The 6,042-nt window shown below is 43.2% G+C and overlaps 1 pseudogene; it reads right to left on the bottom strand.

The window, feature by feature from the left end:
• Window positions 1-2,669: 2,669 nt before the first annotated feature.
• LOC102731169 (ubiquitin-ribosomal protein eL40 fusion protein pseudogene) lies at window positions 2,670-3,136 on the bottom strand (annotated as a pseudogene).
• Window positions 3,137-6,042: the final 2,906 nt, after the last annotated feature.

Genomic DNA, 6,042 nt, shown 5'->3' with positions numbered 1-6,042 from the left:
AAATAAAAAAAAGATACCTCACCTTCGACCAGCCAAAGGGCAGGCAATTAACCCCAGTGGGGCCAGTCAGCCACACCCTTCCTGGAAAGTGGATTCTGTAGATTCATGCTGCTAAAGTATCCCAAGTTCCCTTCCACTGGTTCCCACTTTCTAGATCTCTGGAATGGCTCTGGTTCCCACCCTTTACAAATTGGTTCCTTTGATTCTGTGAGTTGATCATATCTTTCCATAGATTCCCTTCCTGAGTCCATCTGTTGCATACAACAGAATCTCTGATAGTCACCTAACCCTATCCCCTTCCAGCTCCAAGTCCTGAATTCAAGCACAGATTCTTCTGAATAAGGAACATGACCCTTATAGGTGGAAAGGAAATAAAGAAGATACTAAAATATTGGGGGGGGAGTTGGGAACATTTTGTTTGCAACTGTATAAAAGCTACAGGAAAACAAAGCCATGCTAAGTATTTCCAATAGAGCGGATTCAATACAGAGAATTGGGTACATCGATGTTAGATGAAAGAGGGGACGACAAGATACCCCAGATATTTGTCATTGCTTCCTGTGCCCCTAGGGCTGATCTTAGTAACTGCAAGAAGTTACCACTGCTGGGCTGGGAGAACAAAAGGAAAGAAGTGGGGTTACCAGAACCTGGGAGTGTGAAGGAGAGGTCTCAAGCTGGCTGGCTCTTGGACCTCTGGTGGAGGCACTCCACACAGCCCCTGCTCAGGGGTGTACTACTGAGCACGAGGTCAGACCACCAAGGAAGGTGTGGCCAGTGAGTGTTGGTGCCTCTGTGGGGATCTGGTGTTGTGTGCTGGGAAGATTGAAAGAAGCTGGAGACCGGAACTATGGGGGGAAGCTGTTGATAGAAGCTGGCAACCAGAGGTCCCTTCTTCCCTTCAATCTGCCATCAGAACCTTCCATTGACAGAACCTAATAGGGAGACAATGGGCATGGGAGTTTGGGAAAAGGAGTTTGCAGAATCCCAGCCCTGGCACCACAGAGCATAGTAAAAAAGTTTGGAGCTAAGAGATGGTGGCAGGTAAATAACCATGACAAAAGCATGCTTTTAAAAGGATAAGTAATGGTTTTTGAAAATAGAATTCCCAAGCAAATTGGAAATTTTCAGTATATCTGTGGCTAAATGTAAATTGCATCATTATTTTACTTTATGCCAAAAGACCTAAGGGCTCAAATTTCAAACCTGTAACATGTTCTCCGGCCCTTAGTGATGGCATATGGATGTATCAGTTGAAAAATTTGTCTCCTAATATTTATTTATGAGGTGCAGGAGGCACGGCAAGATTGTTCCCTTTGATTATTACAAAGAGGAAACCAGCTTTGACGTAGACCTATCTTAGTCATCAAAAGGTCTGTAATTGTAAGGTCATTTACAAATTCCTATTGAGAATTGCTTTTCAAAATATGCTAGGAGAAAAGCCAGTGAAATTCATTATGCAATTGAGAAAATACTTTATAGTCTCACTTAAGGGAAATTACTACACATGCTTCAAAAGTATAGACTGATTAAGCCAACAGATTTTATTTGAAAGTTTGCAAAATTACTAGTCTTCTAAGATTAATGAATAGAAGGGGAAAATACTATACTAGTAGCAAAACGTTAGATGAAAAATGCATCTATGAATGTTCCTGGCAGCTTTATTTGTAATAACCAAAAACTGAAATTGGCCTAGATATCCCTCAGTGGGTGAATAAACTATGGTACATCCATACCACAGAATTCTACTCAGCAATAAAAGGAAAGAAACTATTGATATACAAAGCTTGGATGAATCTCTAGGGAATTATGTTGCGTGAAAAAAAACCCCAAAAGATTACATACTTTATGATTCCATTCATATAGCATTTTTGAAGTGACAAAATTTTAGAAACTGAGGAGAGATTAATAGTTGCCAAGGGTTAGGGATTGGGGATGGAGGTTCAAGAATGTGAGTGTGGTTATAAAAGGACAAAGTGAGGAATCCTTATGCTTGTGGTATTGGAACTTTCTGGTATCTTGACAGTGGTGGTGGATATATAAACCTACACAGGTCATAAAATTGAATAGCACTTAATACACAAACATACACAAATGAGTACAAGTAAAACTGGGGGAAATCTGAATAAGATTAGTGCATTATAACAAAGCCAGTATCCTGGTTGTAATATTATACTTCAGTTTTGCAAGATATTACCTTTGGGGGAAACTGGGCAAAGTGTATGCAGGATGAATCTACAATTATCTCAAAAATTTTAATCAAAAATTAAAATTAGGGGCGCCTGGGTGGCTCAGTCATTAAGCATTTGCCTTTGGCTCAGGTCATGATCCTGGAGTCCCCGGATCGAGTCCCACATCGGGCTCCCTGCTCCTCCCTCTCCCACTCCCCCTGCTTGTGTTCCTGCTCTCACTGTCTCTCTGTCAAATAAATAAATAAAATCTTTAAAAAAAAATCAAAATTAGAAGTGGTGTGCAGTAACAATAAAAAAAAAAAAAAACCTTAGCAATACTTTCAGTCTAGGTCCATTTATTAACTGAAGTAAACACAATAGTTCCTACATGGGTGATTTTTTAAAAAGATTTTTTTTTTTCCAGTCAATGAAAGGGAAACTTTATTGAGGCCCCAGGGCCTTGGGGCTCAGGCAGGAGGCCACCCTGCGGGCAAAGGAAGAGCTGGTGGAAGGGCCTTATTTGACCTTTTTGGGGTGCAGGTTGTTGGTGTGGCCGCACTTCTTACAGCAGTTGACAGTGCGGGGGTGCAGGCGAGCATAACACTTGCGGCAGATCATCTTGTTGCAGTTGTATTTCTGGGCCAGCTGGCGGAGGGAAGGCTCGATGATGCCACCCCGTAGGCGAAGCACCAAGTGCAGGGTGGACTCTTTCTGGATATTATAGTCTGACAGAGTACGGCCATCTTCCAGCTGTTTGCCCGCAAAAACCAGACGCTGCTGGTCAGGCGGGATGCCCTCCTTGTCTTGGATTTTGGCTTTGACATTCTCAATGGTGTCACTGGGCTCGACCTCAAGGGTGATGGTCTTGCCCGTCAGGGTCTTCACAAAGATCTGCATCTCTGCGTCTGGCGCGAATCCGCAAGGCCGCCGCCACCAAACCGCTCGGCCACCTCGTTGAAGAGAAAGAGCTAAGAAAGATTTTATTTATTTATTTGAGAGAGAGAGAGAGCATGAGTTGGGGGGAGGGGCAGAGGGACAGGGAGAAGCAGACTCCCCGCTGAGCAGGGAGCCCGACGCGGGGCTCGATCCCAGGACCCTGGGATCATGACCTGAGCCAAAGGCAGATGCTTAACCGACTGAGCCACCCAGGCACCACCATGTGTGATTTTTTTTTTAAAAAGATTTATTTATTTATTTTAGAGAGAGAGGGTGCGGTGGGGAGGAGCAAAGGGAGAGAAAGACTTAAAGCAGACTCCACTCTGAGCATGGAGCCTGATGTGGGGTTTGATACAGGGCTCGAACTCAGGACCCTGAGATCGCGACCTGAGCTGAAACCAAGAGGCAGATGCTTTATCAACTGTGCCACCCAGGTGCCCCCCACCAGCATGTATGGTTTCTTTTTTTTTTTTTAAAGATTTTATTTATTTATTTGACAGAGAGAGAGAAAGCAGGAGCAGGGTGAGGGGCAGAGAGAGAAGCAGGCTTCCCGCGGAGCAGGGAGACCGAAGCGGGGCTCGATCCCAGGACCCCGAGATGACCTGAGCTGAAGGCAGACGCTTCACCGACTGAGCCACGCAGATGCCCCTTTTCTTTTCTTTTCTTTTTTTTAAAGATTTTTTTATTTATTTTTTAACAGAGAAAGAGACAGCGAGAGACGGAACACAAGCGGGGAGTGGGAGAGGGAGAAGCAGGCTTCCCGCCGAGCAGGGAGCCCGATGTGGGACTTGATCCCAGGACCCTGGGATCATGACCTGAGCTGAAGGCAGACGCTTAACGACACCCAGGCGCCCCTAACTTTTCAGTTATGGACAATTTCAAACAAATACGAAAGAAAAGAGAGTAGTGAAATGAACCCCCATGTACACACCACCTGGCTTTGATAATTATCTGCTCATGGTCAAGTGTGTTTCATCTATGCCCCATCCACTCCTGCCATCCCTCATTATTTTGATGCATATTTCACATCTCATGTCATCTGTAAATATTTCTATATGCATCTTTATATAAGAGTTCCCTTTTTTAAACATTTATTATTTTAATTTTTTTTTTTACTGAGGATGTTGATTTTGGGGGTCTTAGAGTGTTTAAAAGTAATCTCTATGCTCAACGTGGGACTCAAACTCACAACCAGGAGATCAAGAGTCACATGCTTTACTGACTGAGGCAGCCAGGCAGCCAGGCACCCCAAGTTCCTTTTTTAAAAAATTCAAAATAACAGCAATATATTTGCATGTACAAAAAAATGTATCAATTCTTTGATATCAATACCCAGACAGCATTTATATTTACTGGCTTTTCTCTTAATAAAGGTTATGCTTTAGCTTTACTGAGGTATAGTTTATGTACAATAAACAGCACCTATTTATTTTTTGAAAGATTTTACTTCTTTATTTGAGTGAGTGAGCGAGAGAGAGAGCACAAGTGGAGGGGAGGGGCAGAGGGAGAGGGAGAAGCAGACTCCCAGTTGAGCAGGGAGCCTGATGCAGGGCTCGATCCCATGACTCCAGGATCATGACCTGAGCCAAAGGTGGACACTTAACAGACTGAGCCACCCACGCACCCCAACAGCCCCTATTTCAAGTATGCAATTCAGGGGCGCCTGGGTGGCTCAGTTGGTTGGGCGACTGCCTTCGGCTCGGGTCATGATCCTGGAGTCCCGGGATCGAGTCCTGCATCAGGCTTCCTGCTCAGCGGGGAGTTTGCTTCTCCCTCGGACCCTCCCCCCTCTCATGCTCTCTCTCTCTCTCTGATTCGCTCTCTCAAATAAAAAAAATTAAAGTATGCAATTCAATAAGTTTTGACAGATGTAAGCACCTATGAAAACAACACTACAATAAAAAAAACCAGAACATTTCAATCATGCCCAAAAGTTTCCTTGTGCCCCTTCCTCCATCTATGGCCACAGAGCAACCACTGATCTGCTTTCTGTCACTAAAATGAGTTTACAGAGAATGTGGTTTTGAAAACAGTAACAACATAAATGGTACACGATTTTATAAAAATTAGAAGGGAATGTAGAGAATAAAGAAAAATATACGCATATTCTTCTTTATATATTTTGATGGTGAGCCCCTGAGGCAGAAAGCAAGTTAAACTTAGAATACTATCATAAGAACAGCTGACATTTATTGAGCAGTCTATGTCAGATATTTTATATATATTATCTAATTTGTCTCATGATAATTCTGTTATTATCAATACTATTATTATCAAACTCATACATTTGAGGAGACTGAGGCACAGAGAGGTAACTTGCCCATGGTCTCACAGCTTGTAACTGAAGGAGCTTAGATTAAAAAACTAAGTCTTTGGGGCACCTGGGTGGCTCAGTCGTTGGCTGTCTGCCATTGGCTCAGTCATGATCCCAGGGTCCTGGGATTGAGCCCCACGTCGGGCTCCCTGCTCAGCAGGAAGTCTGCTTCTCCCTCTCCCACTCCCCCTGCTTGTGTTCCTGCTCTCACTGTCTCTCTCTCTCTGTCAAATAAATAAATAAAACATTAAAAAAAACCCACTAAATCTTTGACTCCAGAGCAATGCCCTTAAATATAGCTGTGGTCAGTTTATCAGCAAAAAGAACTGACATGAGAAGAACACCTGGATGTGTTGCTGAAAAGTCTTACCCTTTTCTTGGGCAAAGGAGTAAAGGCAATTCAATGCATAAAGGATAGTCTGTTCAACAAATGGTTCTGGAACAACTGGACATCCACGTGCAAAAAATGAAATCTAGACACAGACCTTACATCTTTTACAAAAATTACCTCAGAATAGATCATAGACCTAATTGTGAAACTATAAAACTCCTAGGAGAATTAAAAAATGGGCAGAGGACCTAAGCAGACATTTTCCAAAAGAAGACATCCAGATGGCCATCAGT

Source organism: Leptonychotes weddellii, chromosome X, assembly GCF_054177405.1.
Source record: "Leptonychotes weddellii isolate Sample4059 chromosome X, ASM5417740v2, whole genome shotgun sequence".
Lineage (NCBI taxonomy): Eukaryota > Metazoa > Chordata > Mammalia > Carnivora > Phocidae > Leptonychotes > Leptonychotes weddellii.
The sequence above is the reverse complement of the archived record's forward strand: the minus strand, read 5'-3'. Positions and strand labels throughout refer to the sequence as shown.